The 21,994-nt window shown below is 41.4% G+C and overlaps 1 protein-coding gene across 7 annotated transcripts in view; it reads left to right on the top strand.

Moving 5' to 3' along the window:
* DPP6 (dipeptidyl peptidase like 6) overlaps nucleotides 1–21,994 on the top strand; it is an 807,813-nt gene that overhangs the window by 501,140 nt on the left and 284,679 nt on the right. The window lies entirely within an intron of this gene.

Below are 21,994 nucleotides of genomic sequence, written 5' to 3'. Positions count from 1 at the left end.
CATACAGGAACTTTATCTCATTGACCAGGTCACATACCGCAGTGATTCTCAACCAGGGGTACATGTATCCCTGGGGGTACTCAGAGGTCTTCCAGTGGGTACATCAACTCATCTAGATATTTGCCTAGTTTTACAACAGGCTACATAAAAAGCACTAGTGAAGTCAGTACAAACTAAAATTTTATACAGAATGACTTGTTTATACTGCTGTATATACTATACACTGAAATGTAAGTACAGTATTTATATTCCAATTGATTTATTTTATAATTACATGGTAAAAATGAGAAAGTAAGGAATTTTTCATTAGTAGTGTGCTGTGACACTTTTGTGTTTTATGTCTGATTTTGTAAGCAAGTGGTTTTTAAGTGAGGTGAAACTTGGGGTATGCAAGAGAAATCAAACTCCTGAAAGGGGTACAGTAGTCTGGAAAGATTGAAAACCACTGACATACCATACCCACAACATTATTACATAATGATGTTCATATATTATTACATAACAGCTCTATGTCTGCCACAAAGCCTGTCTAGCACAATGAGCATTAGTCATGCCTTGTCATTGTCAGTGGTCAAAGTCTTGTAGGCATTATGACAGACGGGAGTTTTAAGGAGATACCTCTTCAGAGTTAGCTAGAGTGAAGAGTCAGTGAAATAGTCTAAACATATAGGGTAACAGCTCAAGATCCAAGGGCTCAATTCTCAGCTAGTGTAAATCAGCCCAGCTACTTTGACTTCAATGGAGCTATGCCAGTTTGCAACAGTTAAGGTTCTGGCCCTATGTTCCTTATGAACTAGTATTAAAGTATGACTGCAGTCAGAAAACAGTGCTTAAAAATGCCTTCACGGTGTGCTGTATTCATTCTCTCAGAGACTTTTGGGGTTGCAGGGGAAGTGGCTGGGTGGTGGTTAGTGGCCTGGGAGGTCAAATTAGATCCCTTCTGGCCTTAACCTCTATGACTTCTCAATTGAATTTGCTTACAATTCTTCACCATAGAGTTAAACAACTAGATTGCTTTGACTCAGTATTTCTGGCATTCCCTGTGCCTCTCTCTATCCACTAAGGACCAGATTTTTAAAGCTAGCTAGGCACCTAAAGATGTACATGGGCTCTGTGTGGAATTTTCAAAAGTCCCCAGATGGCTTACTCCCATGGCATTAATTCCCTGGTTATTCCCAGCACCTTTAAAGGTATTTAAGCCCCTAAATATGAAGATAGGTGCCTCATGGGTCCTATGGGAATTAGGCATTGAGGTGCTTTTGAAAATCCCACTAGCTGCCTATTTGCATCTTTAGGCACCTAGATGCATTTGAAATGGCCTGAAGTGCTGGGAATATCTGGGGATTGCTGCAGATACCGTTATTTATCAACATGTAAGGTAATGGGTACATTTTTAAGTGGTAAGTGCCACCACTGTATTGAAACAAACAATAATGAGAGACTCACCATTTTCCCATGTTTATTAACAGCATTTGCTGAAAGTCTTTTATTGTTAGCTGACCTGGAGAAGGTTCCACAATCGTTCTCATTATAATGCTCCTTAAGCCGTATGATTATGTAAATTTCGTAAGTATGCATTCTTCTATTACCCCTTTGCTTGCTTCATATGCTGTCAGAGCTTTCAGTTAATGCTGTATCCAAATAGGGTTTTTAGAAGCATTTCTACTTAATGGTAACATTGGGCCTGATCCTCAGTTGGTATAAGTTGGCGTTGCTCCATTTTGCTCTAAAATCTTCAGAAGAATTGTCATATGTTAAAACTAACTGTTAGCCTGTATGTATTAGCGGCAGATGGTGTTTGGTTTCTACTTTTGGCTCTGTAATAACTTGAAAGATTGGAGGCTTGATCTCAAGACATAAAATATGCAAGGATTATTCTTATTAAAGGCTGAAAATGACAGATATAGGCTTTTCCTCTATCATTCTCATATATTCCCTTAACACCAGAGCACAAAGCATTTTAATGTATACTTTATTTTAAATGATGACAAGAGACATACCCGCAGAGACAAAAAAAATGGTTTACTGATATGAACAAAGGGGTTCGTAAGATGAGCTCTGAGGCTAAGATAGTGTGTTACAGTTAAGCAGGGCACAAGATTCTATCCTACAGTTTCACACACTGGGCAACTGTGACGTTAAGTATAAAACTAACCCATTGCTTCTTGCTAGGAAATACATCTTTTAGCCAGTCAGCGGAAGATAAGCATAACCTGGTTGCCTTTTATCATTGCAGCTAGCAGGAAGTCATGGCCTGTTGTAAAGTTTTCCATTCTGTAATCCTCTGAATCTTGCCAGAGGACACTTGTAATGAGGCTGGTGTATTATCCATCCTACCTCTAAAAGTAGGTCCAAGCTTTTTAGATTCTCCAGCACCAGAAAGTGAGGTGACTGTTTGCACTGTCACCTCTAGCGTCTGAAGCACAAGGGTTGAAAAAACCTTTCCCCACAGAAGAGGCTTGTTCTTTAGCATCACTCTTTAGCTGGAATACAAAAAACTAGAAATGCACAGGGAATCTGCAGAAGGCAGGCTATTAGAAAGGGAATGGGGAAGAGATGGAAAAAGTCACTCCCTTAATTAAAAAACCCCCACCCCAAACCTCCCTCCTGAAACCAGAGAAGAGATGTATTGATACGTTATTGTTATAGATAGTGTTATTATTTATTTGTATTACGGTAGTGCCAAGGAGCCCCCATCATGCACCAGGAACCCATTGCTCTAGGTGCTGTACAGACACAAAATAAAAGGTAGCCCCAGCCCCAAAGAGCTTCTGATCACAGTATAAGGCAAGAAACTAAAGGTGGGTACAGACAGACAGGAGAGCACAAGAAAACAATGAGGTGATAATGGTCTGCGGGATAGGCAGCGGTCTCAGCACCCCAGCAGTCTGGGTTCAGGTTTTAAGTGTACTGCCATTATCCCCATAACAAACATTTTCTTATTGCTACTACAGTTAGTACTGTATCAGTAAGAGGTGCCCATGCTGTAGCTCATTGTAGTAGTTGTGAAAAAGTTCCTCCTCTGCCTTGGTGGGTCCTGCGCTTATTGGCTGATTTGCTCGCCTCAGAGGTTCACGGCAGCCCTCAGTTTGGCCACTGTTGTGGCTCAAATCTGCCGTTGACTCAGTTAGCCTCATCACTAGCCAGCATGGGGAAAAGGAAGAAGAACAATCCCTGCAGTCTCTGCTGATCCACCTAGTGGATAGGGGAACAGGCCAGAGACCTTCCCCTCTGGTGGAACCCACAGTCCAGGTCAACTCCTCCGGTATCAAGTAGGGAGTTGGGGGGATGGGGGAAACGCAGGCCCGCCCTCTACTCTGGGTTCCAGCCCAGGGCCCTGTGGAATGCAGCTGTCTACAGTGGCTCCTGTAACAGCTGTGTGACACCTACAACTCCCTGGGCTACTTCCCCATGGCCTCCTCCTAACGCCTTCTTTATTCTCACCACAGGACCTTCCTCCTGATGTCTGATAATGCTTTTACTTCTGAGTTTTCTAGTAGTACGCCTTCTCACTCTCAGCTTCTTGTGCCTTTTGCTCTCAGCTCCTCACACACACACCACAAACTGAAGTGAGCTCCTTTTTAAACCCAGGTGCCCTGATTAGCCTGCCTGTCTTAATTGATTCTGGCAGCTTCTTGATTGGCTGCAGGTGTTCTAATCAGCCTGTCTGCCTTGTTTCCAGAAAGTTCCTGATTGTTCTGGAACCTTCCCCGCTACTTTACCCAGGGAAAAGGGACCTACTTAACCTGGGGATAATATATCTGCCTTCTATCACTCTCCTGTAGTCATGTGGCCTGACCCTGTCACATAATGCTTAGTGGCTGATAGTAACCTACAACAATTTTTCGTGATAAAGTACTAATTCATGGATGGATTCCCACTGAACTCCACTGGAGTTTTGCCGGGAGCTTCGGTGTTCATCGGAGTAGACCCTAGTTCCTGAGGAATACATTTACTGTGGGCCTGATTGTAAAATCAATCTATGAGATGACTTACGAAGTAAGATGCTGCTCAGCACAAGTCAGAGTTCCATGAATAGCCCTTTATTTGTTGTATTTATGACTGTGCTCTTTATTATCATACTTCAGTTAATTAACATTTGTGAGCAGATCCTTCACAGGCCTAGAAAAGATGCCCACCTGAGGAAGTGGAAGCCCTAATCCTCATCCTTCTCCCTTTTCACAGCCCCAGGTGTGTATCTCCAGTGCTCCCACATGCCTGCAGGAGTGGTATTTTTCAACAAAACAGGCACTGCCTGGCAGAACTTTTTCTCCTGGATTGGAATAAGGTGTTTTACAAATGGCTACACCTCCTCTCTGCCTACATCATATCTCCTTGTCCTATTTACATGCACACCTGAGAGCAAGGCCTGTGGCTGTCACTCTTGCATTGAGTATTCATAATTTGATATACTACTTAGTAAACAGATGTAAATAACAGGCATTTAATTTTATGCCCGTAATTACTTGGAGTGCACGTGTGTTTCCCTCTAAAATGTTATTAAGACTCTTCCAAACCTTGTAGTGTACATTATTCTGAATACCATAAGTACATAGTATACACCTTAAATTGAAAAAATCATGTCATTTTTTTACTGTTTTCTTCTCCACCAGCAGTTTAATTATTTTTAATTATAGGCGTGAAGCAAGTTTTGTTGTTTCTGGTTATATATACTTAAATTTAGGATGGGTTTGTTTTCTTTCAGTTGTAAAACATTGTAGCCTTTCACTGTGATCTGTGGCAGGTGGGCTCTATAATGAATACATCCTACCCCACTGTTATTACTTAGAGGGTGCCTAAAAGTGAGATAGATTAAGAATTATTATTCAATTAATAAAAGCAAATATGTGGACCCTACCCCCAAAATTTCTCAACCTGAGGCCCCAATTCTGCAAACACATGAGGCACATTACTCAGCCCAGTGGTCCGAGAGATTTCGGTGGCACTATTCAAGTGACATTTGCAGGATCCATCCCCAATTTTAGATGTGACTCAGTGAGCATGTGAGACTGGGGTTTCAGTGGGGGCCATCTGAGGTCACTCAATTAGGGTGAACTGCAAAGAATGGGGCAGACAAACCCCAAAACTGGTGGATAATTCAATACTTAGATTTACCAAGCCAGCATAAAACAGCTTCTTTATTACTTCACTGGTTGCCCCAAAACCAACAACACAGATCCCTTAAAGTAACCCAGCCTCAGTCCTCCATCCAGGTACCCGACTCAAATATGATGAAGACTTCTGAAAATCTTATTTCATCATATAACAAAAAGGTTCTACTAATCCCAAAGGATCAGACACATTACCTCTCAGGTTATTGAATATTACAGATCTTACCCAAATACACACATACAGCCAATTTTTATTAAATAAATTAAAATGTATTAAAAAACGAGAGAGAGAGAGAGTATGATTAAAAGATCAATATACATACAGACATAGCCGAGATGGTGAGCTTTGTAGTTGCAAAGAGTTCTTTTAGAATTTAGTTAATAGGTTATAGTCCAATGTCCAATATCCTATTCAGGGTGGACCAGTCAGCATGGGGATCCCAATCTTGTGGCTTAAGCTTCCCCTGCATTGAAGTATCAAGCAAATCTGAGATGAACAGGATCAGGACCAAGGGTCTTTTTATACAATGTTCTAGCATCCACTTGACCACACAGTCCAGGGTAAACAATAGGCTTTTGATGTAATCTTCTGTTTTCTAAACACTACCAGTAATTGTTACACAAATTAACATAGGGCAATTTATTTATTAGGCAGGCTATCACAAACTTCAAAGAGTCATATGGACAATGACATTACTTCACCTAAGATTCATCTAAATGTTAATATTCCCTTTTGATCTCTGAATTAGTAGCTACAGTAACAGACAGGAACTGTCTGTTTACATGGGTAGCATCTAAGATACACACAATTAATAATTTTATTAAGATGATGTTGAAGTAAAAAGAAAACGGTACAGAGTTTAAGCATAGAAGTTTCTGGTTATCAGGGAATAAGGTACAGATTATCAATGGGTGCGAAATTCGGTTTAGGAACAGGTGGCATAAGGAATACATAATCTGCAATCTCCCCGACTGGGGGTAAAAGTTTAACGGGTCAAAGTACAGACATTGAGATATGGGGGTATGTTGTTCATATAATGGCTATGTTCAGGTGTGGAGTATAATGAGTGGATACGATGATGAGGATGGATTTACCCTATTTGGTGGGATTTAATGTTCTGTGAGTTTATGGTTCCAGTTCATATGGTCCAATGGAAAAAGTCTCTCAGTCCCTGTCCCATAGTTGATGCACAATGTCATACTGGCTCACACCTCCTGGTACTGTCGGTGGCCGGTGATGTGTTCGATGTAGATGTCCTATTACCTCTAACTTCTAACAACATAGGTTTGCATTTCAAAGTTCTAGCCTATTTAGCATGCAAGGGCCCTAATTAACATTTCTAACATGTCTTTAAAGGTTGGCTTTGGGTTAGTTAGCCTGGCAAGCTGTTTAACCCTTTCTGGCCATGAGTTATATTTTGTAAAGATTCATTGCAATTAAATAACAGTGGTCGCAGTAATGATTTGCATGGTTATATTTTAATTAGGCAACGTCACAGTGAGATTCACAAACAATAAGAAGGTTGGAGTGAGGAGCGATATAGGTACTGTATGTATTTTCCCACCCTTTGCATTATTAGGAAGGGCAATTTCCCATTAAAAAATGAAAACTGCTGCTTTTACAGACTCTTCAAGATGGAGACCGTCTTTTGCGGTGCTTGTACAGCACTCAGCATGATCTTGATTGGGGTTGTGGGTGCTAACTTACAAATAATGTATAATAATAAACTTCCAACACTGATGGAAAGGAATAAAGAAAATAAGGCTGTTTGTGCTATGTAATTCTCACTCGTCTGAATGACACTGCTTTTCCTAGGGAACGGTATATGACAGATTTACATCAACTTTTCATGGGGCTTGTTATGCCTACATTTTGAATAACAGCTGCCAGTAGTTGCGAACACTGTGGGTGAACTCCTGGCCCCATGGAAGCCAATGGGAATTTTGCCATTGACTTCAGTGAGTTCAGGATTTCACCCCATGACTTTATACGCTTGTTAAAGCACATACTGCAGTGCTAAACATTTTCTTAATCTTGGAATCATACAAATTGGAAAGAGACTAGATCTATTACAGTAGATCATCTTTTCCATCATCCTACTAATACACAATATTCCCTTAACTTTATTCTTGATTGCTTTGTGCAATCCAGTCTTAAATAACTTAAGCAAAGGGGCTTTCTCTGGCTTCTTTGGCAGGGTATTCCACAGTCAAATGAAACCCAGTATAAGGAATTTAATAAAACCAAAAACTCAGCCTAAATTTACCCCGTGCTTACTGTTATCCTGTTATTCCAAGTTATAAACTCCGGGACCATCCTAAACCATTATTCTGCTTCTTTGGGGGTTGTTGTTTTTTATATATACGAATTCAAATACTATGAGCCACATCCTCACCTGCTGTAAATAGACAGAGCTGCATTGTGAAGTCAGTGGAGCTGTACCAATGTACACCAGTTGAGAATCTGGCCCAATAAAAGGGCCTGAATCTGATCATGCATATCACTGGTTGTATACCATATATGTAATTTCATTTCAGTAGAGTTACTTCTGAAGTAAACAGATGTAACTCAGAGAAGAGCCAGGCCTTGAACATGTTTATACATGTACAGCATCACCCACTAACTTCAATGGAGCTACCCCAGTTAAAACACATCTTGTGCTGGTCCAGGGCACCACCCCGTCCACTGAAATCTCCCCTGTCTGTGGAGGGGACATTGCTATAAAACCATTCCCTTTTGGGAGATACAGAATGACATTAGGGCTGGCAGAAGGGACTGGCTGGGTCAACAAGCTGGGAAGCTGAAGGCCTCACACCAATGGGCCACAGAGAGCAAGGATGGCCTGATGGTTAGGCTATAAGTAAGTCCCTGCTCTGCTACGGACTCCCTGTGTGACTGTGGACAAGTCTAGACTGCAGGGTATGTCTGGACTGCAGTTGCTGGGTGTAGCTGCCGCTCAGGCTGACATACCAGAGCTGGCTTGGGTCCTGGAGAAGTGAGGGTGTGGCAGGGTGGGCTGTACACCCTAGGTAATTACTCAAGAGCCTGGTCCGTGCTGCTGTGTCTTTACTGTTCTGGTACCTGAGCTAGTGAGATTAAAGCTAGTTCAGGTATGTCTGTTTGGGTTGCCGACGCCCTGTGCCTCATCTCCCCATCTGTGCAATAGGGATAACAGCACTGCCTGACGTCACAGGGGTGTTGTGAGTGCATATAGGTTTTGAAGTCCTCACACCATCAGCCAAGCTGTGCCAGTGCGAGCCACTCTCCACCAGGGAGCGTCACACACTATGTGCTAGTGTCATTGCACAGCCAGCCGGGGGAGCTCACACTGTGGCTGGAGAGGGAGTACACAACATTGTTAGATTTTTTTGTGGGTCCTGAAAAAATGGTAACTCCTTCTCAGACAGAATGTCTAAAAGACCCCACATGACTAGCCTAGCTTGAGTAGTTACAAACTAACTACTAAGTTGGGACTGAGGATCTAGCTTGCTATGCATAGTATTAATAAGTCATATTAATATACATGGGCATAAGTAGTACTGGCAGGTAACATCAATACTGTCATCTGTTTAAGTAGCCATATAAATATTGCTAAATGAAAGGGCAACAGAAGCTGTACTTGATGAGCTTTTGTTTTCAGAGGGTTAGGTCTGTATATTATTATTCTAATATGGCCACCTAGCTGGCAGATTTTTGGCAGGTTTGAAATAAACATGCCAGAAATTATTTTGCTGACAGCCTCCCATATTGGAGCATTTCCAGCATTCATCCAGTGCATGCCAGTGCAGTGATTCTTTTACATTCATGAGAATAGCCCATCACAGATCCATATTCTAGAGTCTTAAAGTACTGTAGGTGTGAGGGATTTATGACTTCGAAGTCATCCTAGCAGGTGGGCAACATTATGGTGCAATCATAAAGCGAGAGGAAAGCGGTAACATTTATAGGGTTTAATACGCAGTTTGAGTGAAGTGTTCTTATTTTAAAACCTACAGTAACATCTGTTTTACTTTTCTAATCCAGAAACAATTACGCTTTTATGTAAGCGGCCAGGGCAGGGGGAATGAACAGCAAAGAAAATGAGAGGGGAAAAATGAGTTTAAGGAGTTTAATTTGTTTGCAGAGGTCGTTTGAGGTTTGTGTTAATTCTTCACCATTAGTAGCATTAAGCAAGTGAGTCCTTCAAATGATTGACATTGTTTTAATGTTTCCTTTGAGCTGATGTTGGTATTATTGGTGCTCTGTTAGAGCGGAAATTTTATGCACTTGGTTTGTTTTCACTTGAGTAATAACCACTCAGACTCAAATGACATCACTATTCAAAACAAAGCAGCATCTTTAGGATTAACGGCCCAAGATGATTTATGAGTGGTGTCTGGTTGGTTTATTGTTTTATCTTCATGCTGGTATCTTTCAGTACAGGGCAGATTAGGCTTCTCCTCCTCATGGTGGAATCAAATGTCTCTGAGGCCCCAAATCTGAAAAGCACTTAAGCACCTGCTTCACTCCATCCCTTCCCAGGACATGAATTAGATATGTGCTTAGGTGCTATCTTAATGGAGATGCTTTCCTGACTTAGGGCTGCAGTGGAGCGGAACTGGTGCTGTTCCTCTGTGCAGGGTGTCAGGGGGAAGGAAGAAGGGAGGAAGTGCAGGGGGTGCATGCATCTTTACTGAGGAAGGAGGGGAAGCAGTACTGGGCAGGGCGCCTGCCAGTGAAAATGACTTTGTGAAGTCACCAGTCAATCTCCCCATTCCCAGTGGAGACATAGTGTGGCTCCATAGCTTTGCGGGAAGGATTCTTTCCATCTACATGCTGCAGAAGTGGCCCATGTGTAAGGGGTAGATTCGGCCCCAGGTGAAATTCAGATAGCCCAAAAATCTCACTTAGTCAATGAGGAATTTCATCTCTTGAAATCATGACCTATTAAAGTCAATCGGAATTTTTGCCATTTACTTCAGTGGAGTCAGGATTTCGAGCTAATTAGTTCATCTCGGTAAGGACTATATGGGTGTCATCCAAAGTCCACTGAATTATGTTGAAGCCTCTGCACTGACTTCAGTGGGATTTAGATCAGGTTTTCTGTAAATGCTGCAGGGTTTAGGCCACAGGTTTGGTGTCTGTAAGAATTGGTTAGTTTCTAGCTTTCATTTTTTAATGTACTCCATTACATCACTTTATCTTCAGATTAAATCAGTTCCACAGGGGGCCTTAACATACACTTTTCTTGTGGTTTCACTGTTACACACAATTAGAATGAAATCCAAAGTTAACTATAAATTCAGTACTTTGAATGCAATACATATTAATACCGTTGGGCCAAGAAGTAATAAATTAATCAGGGGTAATAATAAAATTGGCAGCATAGATCAGGTTCTGAATTCTGTATGCTATGTAGGTATGTTAACATCTCAAGATTTTCCCTCTTCTAATATCATCCTACAAGAAACAGAAATGATTAGAAACCTGTTTCATGCGCCTGAGATGTATGCATCATTGGTTTTGTAATTTGTTCTTACCCTCTCTACCCGTGGTAAATGGCCCATGAAACATAAAATAAATTTATAGAGCATATCTTTTCAGCATCAACAAATATTAGGAGGAAAGTCTATTTGAACTATACAATGAAATAACTCTGTGAAATATTTCTTAGCTCAGGTTCCTCTGTCCCTACCTGTCTCCAGGACTTTATGTAGTTACTGTGTTGAATTTCAGTTGATTGGCTGTCTGAATTCACTGTTTGTCATATGAATAACACAATAGTTTGTTTGAGTTTCCCTGAATTTTCGAGGGGAAAATCAATGGTTAAGGCAACAAACCGGCGCAATTTGCATTTCAAAAGTGGGGGGGGGGAATTTGTATACTTAAAAAATCATCTTTTTTTGTAACAACTTGAAATTAAGCTAAAGGTAGCAGAGAAAGACTTCCTAGAAATAGGCTGCTTGGGATAGGAAGGATGGCCCTATGGACAGGGCACTGGACTGAGCCTTCAGAAAACAGGGTAATTTCTGCCTCTATTGCAAACTTCCTAAAGGACCCTGAGCATGTTGCTTAGTCTCTCTCTGTCTCTCTCCCCATCTATAAAATGAGGGTAAAAGAACTTCCTTTGTCTGGCTCATGTATTTAAATGGTAAACTCTTTGGTCCAGGGATAGTCTCTTATTACATGTTTGCACAGCGCCTAGCACCCTGGGGTCCTGATCTTGGTTGGGGCCTCCAGTCACTACCATAATGCAAACAATTAGCAACAAAAGATTAAATACTGGGGTAATAAAAAAGTAAGTGTGGTTGGACTTCATAGTCCCTTAATGCCACATAGGATCCCATCTGTAGGATTAGTTGCTAACATTTCTCTAGAACTACTTTAACACTTTGTAGGGTCCTACCCCAACTTCTGTCAGTCTGTGTCATGGTCATCTCTGTGAGCTGACAGCACTGGAGATTCTGACATGATGGAAGAGGCTTTCTATAGGGATGGAGCTCCCACCACAGCAGCAGTGCTGTGCAGACTGTCTCTGCCCCCAGAGCCCCGATTGGTTAAGGAATGGGGAGAAAGTAGGAGCTGGCCTCTCCCCGAGCCCTGGTTGGCTAGAGCCCTGGCAGGAAATCCCTTCCTACTGCTAGTTTTCCTCCCATTGAAAACCAATAAGCCATTCCATCAGAGACTGCAGGATTGGAGGAGAGTTTGTGCTGCAGAGTTTGAGTTCTTTTGTGAAGCCTTGAATTTATTAACATGAACTGTCCTTTTCAGTGATGTTGTGATTCTGCGATAAAGGTGTTGGAATTAGAGCTGTACCTTGGAGTGATTCCTGGGTAAATTCCTGTCTTCCTAAAAACTGTATGGGAGGATTCTTCACCCCAACACAAGGGGTGGGAGTTGGGGACAACTTTCCAGAAAGAAGAGCCTCCACTGCAGTACGAAATGGCAAGTCACTGGGAAGTAACAGCGTGTTGTAGTGACCCAATATTGCTTCTTTGAAAGAGACAAAAGTATTAGAAAACACAGATAGAAAAAGCACATGGCCACAGTCCTTATGGTCCTAATCTAGTTCCTTCCCCATTACAGCATGTTCATTGTGAGAGACACTGAGAATTAAGCTGCAGGATGAGGACAAGAACAGAAGTAACCCAAACTTTGTTGAATAAAGCCATTTACCTATTTTTGTTTTGTCTATTGTTTATACTCCTCTTTTTGTTTCAGGAACTGCTGTCTAAAAGACCTTAAAGGTCACTTGCAAATTAAAAAAAAAGTTTCCTTTTTTGCTCTTCTGTAATATATAAAAGCCTGAGGCTTTACCAATATTTTCCCCTTTTTTTGATGGTAGAAGTATCAGGTCTTGTCTACTGTAGTGTTGCTGGAGGACTTTATGGATGACTAGGGATTTAGTGGGATTATGATACTATTATGTGTTCAATGGGAATGCACAAGTACATAGAGTTAAGGATGTCCATAAACCTCTGCTACATTCGGATCTAAGGATGGGCAGACCTCACTTAATTCAAAGTTTTATTAATCTGTGGAACTATATCAGAGTTTTTAAAACTAATTTGAGTTTGTGAATCTTTCGTTTTCTTCCTGTAATTTTAAATCCTTTGGGTGGTGGGGGGTTAGTTTGTTTTCAGGAATTAATGGCTTTATTAAAAAGTGACAACATTTTTCTGGCTAAAGGGAAGCCTCTTCTGTATAGGGCACAGTTCCCAATGACTTAGCTGTTCTGTATGCTGTTCTGTACACAGTTCTGTATCTGTTTTTATCAGGTTTTTTTCTTTCCCCTTCTCTGCTCAACCTTTTCAGTCTCTATTTGTTTTTCACTCCGATGGTTTTCTCCTCTGTAATTCACCATTCTCCCTTATGTTTTCTTTCTCCTCTCTCCTCCTGCTGTCATCCTGCCCTAGGTGGAGGGCAAACCCAGGAAAGCTGGAATTTACATCAGACTTTCAAGTCATAATATTCAAGTAGATTCAACTTTAGGCAAAGTGAATTCTGCCTTCCCTAGGAGAAACCAGCTGCTTTGACTTCCCCTTTTCTCTATTAACACTACGTGCCAGTTTGTTCTTACAACACTGTAAGAGCTAAGATATTTGAAACCTCAGGACTGCATATTCTCTGAAATGACCTTTTGTCTATTGTCTGTAACTATTGTCTATAATGTTTTTCTTGGCACATAGGTTTTCCTTGCTTCAGTTCCTTCTGTCATGCTGAGGGCTGTAAGACAGTAACAATTGATTATGACTGCATTAGTATGTTGATAGGATTACAACATTCTAGCCAAATGCTTCCACAAAGTGTAAGATCTCAAATAAAATTCAATAAGTGTAGGATAAAATAAATCTTTGAAAAGTTATATTGGTCTGTGTAGCAGCATCAAGACCGACACACTGCTGGAATCATCATCTAATGTATTCCATGTGCTGCATCCAATATGAATTTTTAATATTTAGGAAGGCAGAAAAGACACTCTTTGAGCTACATTTAGATTTTGCAGCTGGAACCAACACTTCAGAGATCAAGCTTTCCAATATAGGATCATGCAAAAATATGTATGGATTTGTTGCATCCCAATAGTCCACCACATTGACTTGTTCAAATGGAGCATTAGATTAGCAGCTATTTAGAGCTTGTCTATACAGTGAGTAACTTCTCATGCAAGCCGGGATGTGAATCGTACAGCATACCAGCTTGCTGCACAATAACTCACCGCATAGAAAAGCCCTTAATCTGTGCAAGAAAATCCCCCTGAGAATGCAGAAAGGTTGGGTTTTGTGGGCAAACCTAAGCCCTAGAAGAATAAGTGCTGATACATTAACACTCCCTTTTATTTACAGTTTATCCAAGAACCTAATCCAACTGTCATTGAAGATTTTCCAGTGATTTCAATGGGAGTTGGGTCAGGCTCTAAGGTATATAAAATTCAAACATTTCCTTCAAAAGGTTTCTACCTCTAACCCATAACTATGCTTTGAATTAGGATAACACAGTGCAGTATAGCTTGCTTGTTTGCGGAAATGTTTTCTCAGGTAACTCTGGCAAACAAAATTCTACAGCTACCTTTTATAATTATACCAGGAGCTCTAACTCCTGGTACCACAAATATGGACCACATATTTCCATGGGAATGAAGGCCACAGTCACTACCACGTGCTTCCTTTTTCCTGGGAGCGAATTTAGTATTATGGTCTGTGTGGGTACCAGAGGCCTTATTCTAGATTGCCAAGAGAGTGACTTGGTGTGTGTTCCTTGTGGTATATTTTTTAAAACTAAAAGAAACCAGCGTTTCAGAAATAAGGAGCCCCACTTTCTAGCATGCTAAAGTTCTTTACCAGTGAACCCTCCTCTGTAGGATAGCCCCAGTTTTCATGAAGCAAAGTCGTGTTCTGTAAGCTAAACTGCAGTTTGGGTTACAGAACGTTGAGGTATCAGAGGTAGCCCATCATACAGTGTGGGTATCATGAACATCATCACAAAGGCCTTGCTGGCCACAGCCCTTACTTGGCCATGTAGGGGAATAAAAAGGAATAACCTCTCCTGGCAGGGGCCGATTAAGACCTTTAGAGGCCCTAAGCACTGAAAAGATTATGGTGCCCCTCCCATATGTAATTCAAAATAAAAACAATACTATACCATAAAATAATATTTTATTTTTCGAAATGACACAAAACTTACATGTATGCTGAAATTAAAATAGCTTCTTTCTAGATTTTCTGATTGCAAAATTCTGGATAAATTCATTGAAGCTGACTCGACGAAGCATGTCCGCTTCCATACACAATAGGGAAAGTGAATCAAGTCTGTCCTGACACATTGTTGTTCTCTGAGGGTTTTTTATTTTTTTTAGCTGAGAAATAGAGCGTTCTGTGGAGCAGTTAGTAATCATCAATGTTAGAAAAATACGTAGTGCGATCTCTACATTTGGAAATACATTGTATTCCATCTTTCAATGTTGTGTCATGAAGATCAATTTGACTGAATTTCATTTTTCCTGTTTCATTAAACTTTGCATGCATATAACAATGGAACTGCTGTACTGTTCCACAGAGATTCATGTTCCAGTCAACAGGGTATGAGTCAACTAGCTTTTGGGAACCTTGCCAGTATTGTTTGTCAGATAAGTCCATATTGTTTAGAAAATAAAATCTACTTGATACTTCTTTGTACACTTCACCTCTCCTCTTCATATGAGTTTCAGTTGTATCAATTATAGTGTAGTAAGTAGATACGCAAAATTTGTCTCTAGGATTCAATGCTGTTTCTGTTGCACTGCTATCATTTGCTTATTTTTTCCTGATTCGCTTGCGGGACTGGGCTTCTTTGTAGTTAGTATCAGGCAAAATATCTTTTGATATGTCTTCAAATCTTACGAAATCACTCCTCAAAGTGTGTAAGTGGTCTGCTAATGCTTGACAGAGGTCTGTACATTTTTTCAAATCCAGTTCTTTTTTTTGGAGAGCTTGACTTGTGTGGTAAAAGAGAACAGAAAAATGGGGGAAGAGTGTGTAGTAGAGTGTAAGGAAGTCTAACAAAGTTCTGATTTTTCCCATGATGACTACTTCAGTGCTTTTTTTGAAATATCAAATATCAAATTTAAAAAAAAAATCTTATTTTTTTTTGTGCCCCCTGCTTTGCTGGTGCCCTAAGCATGTGCTTAGTCTGCCTGTTGGGTAATCCAGCTCTGCCTCCTGGCTCTCCTACTGAGATTACAGAGTAGCAGCCATGTTAGTCTGTATTCGCAAAAAGAAAAGGAGTACTAGTGGCACCTTAGAGACTAACCAATTTATTTGAGCATAAGCTTTCGTGAGCTACAGCTCACTTCATCGGATGCAACTCTGTTTTTTTCTAGAGCTCCAGGAAGAAATCCTAGCCAATGTTTCACCCTGCCTGTGATTTGCGGGGCGTGTCATAAATATAAAGGGAAGGGTAAACCCCTTTAAAATCCCTCCTGGCCAGAGGAAAAATCCTCTCACCTGTAAAGGGTTAAGAAGCTAGGATAACCTCGCTGGCACCTGACCAAAATGACCAGTGAGGAGACAAGATACTTTCAAAAGCTGCGGGGAGGGAAAAACAAAGGGTCTGTCTGTGTTATGCTTTTGCCGGGGACAGAACAGGAATGGAGTCTTAGAATTTAGTAAGTAATCTAGCTAGATATGCGTTAGATTATGATTTCTTTAAATGGCTGAGAAATTAAGTTGTGCTGAATAGAATGAATATTCCTGTCTGTGTGTCTTTTTGTAACTTAAGGTTTTGCCTAGAGGGATTCTCTATGTTTTGAATCTAATTACCCTGTAAGGTATTTACCATCCTGATTTTACAGAAGTGATTCTTTTTTACTTTTTACTTCTTCTATTAAAATCCTTCTTTTCAGAAACGGAATGCTTTTTCATTGTTCTTAAGATCCAAGGGTTTGGGTCTGTGGTCACCTATGCAAATTGGTGAGGATTTTTACCAACCCTTCCCCAGGAAGTGGGGTGCAAGGGTTGGGAGGATTTTGGGGGGAAAGACATTTCCAAACAACGCTTTCCTAATAAAAATAAACCCAGATAAACATTTGGTGGTGGCAGTGGAAGTCCAAGGGCAAAAGGTAAAATAATTTATACCTTGGGGAAGTTTTAACCTAAGCTGGTAAAAGTAAGCTTTGGAGGTTTTCATGCAGGTCCCCACATCTGTACCCTAGAGTTCAGAGTGGGGAAGGAACTACTGACTTGGTGAGAAGAGCAGGGACATCTTGCTTAATACTACTCCCCCCGAAAGTGAGTGGGCAGGGAAGGGGATGAAGGGTGAGTAGATGGAGACTTGGCTCTGCCCTGCGCCTCTCCCACCTTCCACTCCGCACCACAGCCAGAGAAGCTGTGTGAGAACATGGGGTTGAGTAATTTCCTCAGAGCAAGGGGGACCAGGGAGGGACTTTAAACTAGTTTTGAAAGCCCAGCTGTGACACAGGAGCTAAGACCAAGTCAGACTTTTTTTGAAACTCATCTTTTAATATTTCATTGCCCATTCCCACTCCCAGCTCCAGTGAGCAGAAGCTACCAATGTCGTTGACTGAATGATTGATTAGTTTACTTTGTGTAATGCACAGACTGTTACTAGAGAACGTGGTATGCTTGATGGAATGAAACTATAAAATTCTGCTCTGAAGTCGCAAGGATTAGACATTGCCTTTGTCTGGTTAGTGGGAGAAGTAGAAGATACTGCACGTAAAAATATCTTTGACACTTACTGCTATTGCTAGCCCTGGCTGTCTCTTGTTAGTGCTTTTGCCATGTTTGTAGCAGTGCTTTGCAAGGGAGGAAGTGGGGAGTAGATCAAGCCCTTGTGCCATCCTTCTTCCACCTTTGCCTATTGAAGTGTAAGAACCATTTGGTTAGGCTTTGGCTGCACTCAGTAGAAGCACTGTGCAATTTGGATGCTTTCTTTTCATATGTCCCTCTGTTCCTTCTGCTCTTGCTGGGCCCTTTTACAGGGAAGGACAAGTGGTCCTATGGGTAGGTGGCATGTCCTAGATTCTTTTCCTGGCTCTTCCTCTGAATTCCTTGGGGAAAATCACAAAATCTCTCCGGGTCTTAGGTTCATCACCTGAAATATGGGGATCGCAATGCAACCCTGACTCACAAGGGTGTTGGAGGCTAAATTAATTAATGTTTGTGAAGATGCTCAAATGGAAGGCACTGGAAAATGTCAGGGCATTTCTATCTTCTCTATTTAGTTGCTGTCAGTCTTGCATTTCTCAAAGTTCCTGACCTACTTTTCAGATTCTTCTTCTAATATAAATGATAAAACAGAAATTATTTGCTCCTTCTAATTATATTTTTCTTTCAAGTACAAAGCCAAGAAACAGAATAAACAGCTGAAATACAGATGTCACTTTCAGATGCTTACTGGCATGGGTTCTCAGCCTGAGTTCAAGACCTTTTGTATGCCTTGATCCCAAACCACATTAAAGAAGGGTTCCAAAATTTTATTTTGTTGTGACATGGGGGTCACGATGTGGAAAAAGTTGAGAGCCACTGACATGTAGCATTATCCCCATCATTTCTCCAAGATCAAAGGGAGAGACATTTCCATAAATGTCCCACTTTATGTACCATTGGGATGACATTCTTTGTACAAAAAAACTCTACATCACAGCAAATAAAATTAATCTTTTGAACTCCACAAGCACTTAATTTGGACAAAACAGTTTTGCTAGCAAAAAAAAAAAAAACCATCACCCATAATTCTTCAAACTAGGCTAAATCCCAAATTAGTAGAGTGTCTAGATATGAAGGTTTTAGTGCTCTAGCTATAAGCCCAGATTTGCTGAGTGATTATTCAACCTAGTCAGAAAGCAGAGTCCATTGGATGTTTCAGTGCTAAGGGAAATCCAGTGGAAGCTAGGAAACTAAGGCGGGGAGAAGGTGCAATAAATATTTAAGATCCTGTGAATGTGTATGTTTCAGTCTCTGAGTCTTTTAAGTCAAACTTGTTTCTGGTGAACTTTGGCCTGACGATTTTCCTTAGCTGCAGCCAAAAATTTAGCATCACAAGGGCATGATCACTTCCAATATCAGCACCAGAACAAAAGCGGTTTTGTGCCATGATGTAGTCGATCTGACTATGATGTAGACCATTAGGTGTGTGCCATGTTCATTGTCTGGATGCTTTACGTGCTCCTAATGTGTTTGCGAGAACCAGTTTGTTATAGCTGGCAAACTCCAAAAGTCTCAATCCTCTCTCATTGGTTACCGCATTACTGAAAGGGCCACAATAATCTCACCAATCTGCCTGTGCGTCAGTACCCACTTTAGCATTCCAATCTCCTTGTACAATCAGGATATCTTTCTTGTGTACCTTATTGATGATGTCTTGGAGCTCATTGTAAAAATCTTCGATTTGCTCATCGTCATAGTCTGTTGTAGGGGCGTAGACTTGTACCACTGTGATATTAAATGGTTAAAGCAATGATCGGCGGAAAATTTGTCCCGCTGTTTGCTCGTAGAAACAATGACGAACAATTTCCACTCTGTAATGAATGAGACAGCAATGGACATCCTTGGGAAACATCATAAGAAAACAAAACCATGGGTCACAAACAAAATACTATATATGTGTGACATAAGAAGAAAACTTAAGAGAGACACTTCAGAGAGCACTGAGGAAGCTGATAAATACAGAGCGATTGGCAGAAAGATCAATAAAGGAATGAAGGTGGCCTAGGAGATATGGATTGAAAAACAATGGTCTAAAATTGCAGAGTGTATCAATAATAAAAATAGCAAACAAGCCTTCCAGGTTGTAAAAGATCTGATGAAGGAAAGATGGACCAAAGCTAATGCAATTCAAGACAAAGAAGGGAACAGTCTTACAGAAGAAAGGGACTTGATCAATAGGTGGACAAACTACTGCTCTGATCTATACAACCACCAGACAAATGGAGATCCTAGTGTCTTAGACAGCCCACATTCAACAGAGGAGGATGACTTTCCAATACTGCATGAAGAAGTGGACACAGCTGTGAAATCACTCACGAATGGAAAGGCTACAGGTATTGACAACATCCCAGCCAAACTGATGAAATTCGGAGGAGAAATAGTAATAGATGTACTCACCAAGATCTGCAACAAGATCTGGCAGACCGGTGAGTGGCCCTCCACGTGGACACAGTCACTAATTATCACTCTGCCAAAGAAAGGCAATCTGTAACTGTGTCAAAATTACCGGACCATAATCTTAATTAGCCATCCCAGCAAAATGATGTTGATATTGAACAGGTTGAAGCCACAAGCAGAGAATATCATCACTGAAGAACAGGCTGGCTTTTGTGCTGGAAGAGGTACCACAGAACAGATTTTCAACCTTTGTGTTCTATGTGAGAAGTACTTACAACACCAGCAGGACATCTACCAAGTCTTTGTTGACTTCAAGAAGGCATTTGACAGACTATGGCACGAAGCTCTCTGGGCAACCATAAAGAAGTACAATGTTGGTCGTAAGCTTATTCTTACCATGAAACAACTATATGCCAAGGCCAGCAGTTCAGTTCTCATCAATGGCACAATAGGAGAGTGGTTTTGCACCACTGTTGGAGTCCGGCAAGGCTGCCTTCTTTTGCCCACACTGTTCAACATCTACTTGGAGCGCATAATGACTGATGCCCTAGAAGATCACATATGCATAGTCAGCATTGGGGAGCGAACAATCTCAAATCTTTGGTTCGCTGATGACATTGATGGCCTGGCAGGCAGCGAAGATGAACTTGCCAACCTTGTGAAATGATTGGATGAAACCTCCGCAAAATATGGCATGGAAATCAGTGCAGAGAAAACCAAGCTGATGAAACACGATGGGATCAGCTCACATATCACTGTCAGTGGACAAGAGCTGGAGACAGTGAAACAGTTCAAGTATCTGGGGGCAATCGTCACTGATGAAGGATCCAAGGCAGAAATTCAGGCAAGAACTGCACAAACAACAGCACCAGTGGCAAAGCTAAAGCCAATCTGGAGGAATAAGAACATCTCCGTGGAATCCAAACTGAAACTGCCCCACGCAATGGTCATCTCCATTTTTCTGTATGCATGCGAGACATGGACTCTTATGGCAGAACTTAAATGGAAAATACAGGTAGTAGAGATGAGATGCTTCCATAAAATCCTGGGCATCTCCTACTTTGACCACGTCACTAATGAAGTGGTCAGCAACATCATCACCCAATGCGCTGGGTCATATGAAGACCTCCTGATGACCATGAAAAAGTGCAAGCTGAAGTGGTACAGCCATGTAACAAGACCATCTGGCCTATCCAAGATCATCCTCCAAGGGATAGTACAGGGGAATAGAAGAAGAGGTAGACAGAAGAAGAGATGGATTGACAACATAAGAGTGGACAGGAATGGATTCGCGGAGACTCAAGCACTGTCACACAATCATCAGGGGTGGAGACGATTGATTGCTCATCAGTGATGGTGCGCCAATGACCAATGCGGTTATGGGAGTGATGATGATGATGAATATGTATGCAGTACTTCATAAAACCCTCAGTGAGAAATGCCAGAGAGATCGGAAACAGAACTATATGGTAAAACCTCAATAATGTCAGGCTTATCGGTAAATAGCAGTGTGGCTTTCTGAATGTTTCGGGTCAGGCTCAGGGCTGATGTGTAAGACTTGCTTCTGATGTGTCAGTGAACAGAAGGAGGTCTACGTTGATGCAGTATGTTTTGAGGAGCGAGAAAAAGGTGTAAGTCAAGGAAGGGGGTGGCCTAGTTTATCTTATATCTATTTGCACCCTCCTGTATATTGCTTTACTTTCTGGACTCCTCTCTATGGTGTCTTTGTACGAGACTTCCTGAGAGTTACATTAAAACTCCTTACACGCAGACTCAGTGAGGGGAGAGTACTGAGTTGTTACATGGTGGTAAGTGGGCGTGAGTCTAAGCGAGTCTTGGTCTACATGAAGCTAAGCTGGTAAAATATGCATGTTGGGGCGTTGTAAGAAGGTGCTGTTTACATGACTGTAGCTCCCTCTAGACTTCCCGGACTCATTCACACCTACCTGTTAAATGAATGTGCATCACACAGCCCTTTTGATCTAACTTTTTACCATTTTAGATATGATGACTGCAGATATTTATGAAGTCCTATAAAGTGAGTGCCAGATGATGGCTGCTCCAAAACCTGTGCCCTGGGGGTAGGGGCGCCCACACCAAATACTCCCACAAAGGAAGAAGCAATGATATGACCTCCCTCACTCTGCAAGCGCAGGGGATTGGGGAGAGGACCCTTGCATAGCTGTGAGCACTCATTAGCCCCAAGGAGGTATGCCTGGGCACTGCTGTCACAGCAGACAGAGGCTGAAGAGCTGTGCTGGTAAGGCAGGGTGAGGAGGAGGGAGTGTGCTACCCCCTTT

This window comes from Lepidochelys kempii, chromosome 2, assembly GCF_965140285.1.
Source record: "Lepidochelys kempii isolate rLepKem1 chromosome 2, rLepKem1.hap1, whole genome shotgun sequence".
NCBI classification, from domain to species: Eukaryota; Metazoa; Chordata; order Testudines; family Cheloniidae; genus Lepidochelys; species Lepidochelys kempii.
The sequence above is the reverse complement of the archived record's forward strand: the minus strand, read 5'-3'. Positions and strand labels throughout refer to the sequence as shown.